The 4,160-nt window shown below is 50.8% G+C and overlaps 1 non-coding gene across 1 annotated transcript; it reads right to left on the reverse strand.

The window, feature by feature from the left end:
- Positions 1 to 3,640: 3,640 nt before the first annotated feature.
- Positions 3,641 to 3,825, reverse strand: LOC120376428. Its single transcript, XR_005587307.1, has one exon. It is a non-coding gene; the product is annotated as a U2 spliceosomal RNA (small nuclear RNA).
- Between the last annotated feature and the right edge of the window lie 335 nt (positions 3,826 to 4,160).

Consider the following 4,160-nt stretch of genomic DNA (forward strand, 5'->3'; position numbering starts at 1 on the left):
GTGGTTGAGCTGCCGCCGAAGAGCCACAGCTTGTCCTTTTCCCCCCTCCTGCTTGGGGCGGCAGAAAAGCTGGAGCTGGCCCTGCACAGGAGGAGCAGGCTCCAGTCTGCGGAGCTGCAGCAGGGAACCCCGCAGCAGGGAACCCCGCAGCCCAACGCCTGTCAGGCGCCCCCGTTCTCCATGCCCCTAATCCCTGCTGCCCCCCCACCCATCAGTTAGAGAACAGGAGGCAACTTAACTTCTGCTCACTGTTCCCGGTGGGACTCTAACAGAGCGCGAACCGGAGCCACTTCACTTCCATTCGCTGTTCCCTTCATAGACGCACAGTCAGAGCTCTCAAAGGCTGGGCAGCAAGGAGCTGATGCCGTTTTTCTCACCCCAGTGGATATTGCAGCCCTTAGTATAGAGGTTTGTTCTTTAAACATGGGGTCAATCTCCTGTGGGGTTGGGCCACAGGAGAGCCCCATGCCCCTTCCTGTGCTTCTAACCCTGCACTGTTCACCCTGCGTCCTCCCCCACGTCCCTAACCCTGTGCCCCCCTCTGGCACCCCTAACCTCTGCACCCCTAACCCTGTGCTCCCCCCTGCACTCCCTTCAGCACCCCACCCCTACATCCCCAACCTCTGGCACCCCTAACCCTGCATTCCCTCCAGCACCCCTACATCCCTCACCCCTAACCCTGTGCCCCCCTCAAACCCTAAACCTGTGACCTCTGGCACCCCTACACCCCAACCCTGCACCCCCCTCCTGCACCCCTAACCCTGTGCTCCCCCTGCACTCCTAACCCCTACATCCCCAACCTCTGGCACCCCAACCTCTGCACCCCTAACCCTGTGCTCCCCCTGCACGCCCTCCAGCACCCCTAACCCCTACATCTCCAACCTCTGGCCCCCCTAACCCAGCCCCTCCTCCAGAACCCTTACATCCCTCACCCCTAACCCTGTGCCCCTCAAACCCGAAACCTGTGACCTCTGGCACCCCCACAACCCCCTCCTGCACCCCCCTCCTGCACCCGTCACCCTGCCTCCTAACCTCTGCACCCCTAACCCCTGTGCCCCCTCCTGTCCCCCTAACCCCTGCGCTCCCCCTCTGGCACCCAACCACTGAACCCCTAACCCTGCACCCCCTCTGGTGCCCACAAGCTCTGCACCCCTAACCCCTGCACCCCTAACCCCTGCCTTCTCCTGCAGCTGTAATCCCTGCACTGTGCCCCCTATTCCCCTAACCCCCTGCACCCCCTCCTGTGCCCACTTGGGGAAACTGACCTGGATGCACGGAGTAGCTGGCATTGCTGTTCCTATGCCGGGAGGGAGCAGGGAGAAATCTGGGCACCACCCCAAGCAGCACTCCCCTGCCAGCCGGGAGCAGTTTCTGACTTTACACCAGCAGCACACACCTCTCTGCTACCGTACAGCACCGCCCTTGACCATGGTACCCCTGGGCAATTCCCTGGTGGCACCCACCCCTAAGGCTGGCTCTGGCTATGGGCTTCAGAGGGAGTGACCAGACCAGGCGGCCATGGAGAGCTCCAGCCCCTGTTCTCCCCTCCCAGCTTCTAGCAATCAGAGACCAGGGACATGCTTCCATGCTGATGACAGGTACTGCTCAATAATGATCCAAAGTACATTCATATTCCTCATCTGAGTCAGATGCCACCCACCGAAGATTGATTTTCCTGTCTAGTGGTTGAGGTTCTTCAGTGTCTGCATCAGAGTGTTGCTCTTTGAGGACTTCTGACAACATGTTTCACACCTCGTCCCTCTTGGATTTTGGAAGGCTCTTCAGATTCTTAAACCTTGGGTTGAGCCCTGTAGCTATCTCTAGAAATCTGACATTATACCTTCTTTGTGTTTTGTCAAATTTGCAGTGAAAGTGTTCTTAAAGTGAACAACATGTGCTGGGTCATCACCCACCACTGCTATAAAACAAAATATATGGCAGAATGTGGATAACACCATGGAGCAGGAGACATACAGTTCTTCATCAAGGTCTTCAGTCACTAATTAACACATTATTTTTTTAATGAGCATTATCAGCATGGAGCATGTCCTCTGGAATGGTGGTTGAAGTATGAAGGCATATGGATGTTAGCATATCTGACACGTTAATACCTTGCAACGCTGGCTACAAAAGTGCTATGAGAGAGCCTGTTCTCACTTTTAGGTGACGTATACAAGACACGGGCAGCATTATCTCCAGTAAATGTAAACAAACCTGTTTGTCTCAGCAATTGGCTGAACAAGAAGTAGAACTGACTGGACTTGAAGTTTTACATTGTTTTCTTTTTGAGTGCACTTATGCAACAACCAAAAAATCTACATATGCAAGTTGCACTTTAATGATAAAGAGATTGCACTACAGCACTTTATATTTTACAGTGTAAATATTTGTAATAAAACTATATATAGTGAGCACTGTACACTTCATATTCTATGTTGTAATTGAAATCAATATAATTGAAAATGTAGAAAATCAAAAAATATAATAAATTTAAATTGATATTCTATTGTTTAACGGTGTGATTAAAACTGAGGTTAATCATGATATTTTTAAAGTTAATTGCGTAAGTTAACTGTGATTAATTGACAGCCCTACATTTGAATGTTTCTGTCCCATGCAGGACAAGCTGGAATATCCGTGTGCAGGGAAAGAGCCTGGGGGGAATTGTGCTGGGAAATTATTTCCTGTTCTGACATGTTCCCAGTTGCCCTTTTTGCCCTAACAGGCTGCAGCGCAACATCCATGTTTTGCTCCAGCTCATTCCGTCCTCCCAGGGGCCGGGGAAGGGAAATGGCTGCGGTGGAGCCAGTTGAGGGAGGGATGATCAGGGAGTTGCTGGCGGGTTCCCTTGGCGGGGAGAAAGGGCAGTAAATACATAGGGGGTGGAAACTTCCAGGAAGGTTGGTCTGGGTGGGAGAGGGCAGGAAATCCCCAGGGTGGGGGACAGGGAGTGACAAACCTGCTGGGATTTGTTTACTGTGAGGCTCCAGCATTTCTCAAATGTGGCCACCAGGGGCTTTTATTGTGGCCACAGCCTCCCGGGCTGTAATTGAGGGGGAGTCGGGGGCAGCAAAGCAGCGGCTCTTCCCCCGGGGCTGCCTGCAGGGGCTGGTCCCTACCCCCTTCCGGAGTCATAAACACTGCAGGAGCAGGCAACCAGCGGGAGTTCCCCTCCTCCCCAGGTGCGGTGGGGCTCAGGCTTCAGGCTTCTGCTCTGGGATGGTGGGCGACAGGCCCAGTCAAGATACATGGAACGTAGGCTGGGTGGGGAGAAGTCTGTGTAACTCATCCAGTTATTGATATACATGTGACCTTGAATATTACCAATCTGTGTTCCCCCACCAACCAACCACCTCCCAAACAGACCCTCAGTCTGGAAAGCATTCGTCCCTCATATTGTTGAAAAAACTCACAGCAAACAGAAGAATCTCAGCTTTTAAAACAATTTTCCAGCAAGACAAAGAAACTCACAGCTGTAGACTCAGAAAACACTCCCAAGGAATTTTAACAATATGTTGTTATGAAGAACCTAAGTGTTAAAGAAACCTGATTTTTCAACTACTTTAAAAAAAATCTTCTCAAATCCGCATCTTCAGAGTGGATCTTTTTCTGCTTTTTTAACCACACAATTCTCCCCAGAAGGAGAGGCACTGGTCCTGGAGACACTGCAATACCAGGTCAATGCATGGGGTGGTCAGAGCAAGCTCCTATTCCATGCCCTTATTTCAAAAATCAATTTAACATACAGTCCTTAAATAAAGGACTTATCAGATATTAAACTGATAAGAACAGATTTAAATTTTATTAGAGAATATTTAAAATAAACGATACAAAGTGTTTGAAGCGTCAGTTATTGTGTCATTGGGGGTAACATACAGGTTGTAGGGGGATGTTAGCGTTTGGGTATTGGACGGCATATACATATACACAGATTGTGATGTCCTCAATGTGGGGTACACGGTGGGTGAGTTCAAGGTACAGCCAGCAAGCAGTGAGGGCACATCACTCATACAAACAGGTTATGGATAGTCGTGGGCATGAGTAAATGAGCGGACTGGGTAATGATGATAGGGTGCCCCTCACAGGGCAGAGTTCAGTTTGGTTGGTTCAGGGCTCAGGGGATAAAGTCCAACAGGGGAAGTTTACAGGTCTCTTCTCCC

Source organism: Mauremys reevesii, linkage group 12, assembly GCF_016161935.1.
Source record: "Mauremys reevesii isolate NIE-2019 linkage group 12, ASM1616193v1, whole genome shotgun sequence".
NCBI lineage: Eukaryota > Metazoa > Chordata > Testudines > Geoemydidae > Mauremys > Mauremys reevesii.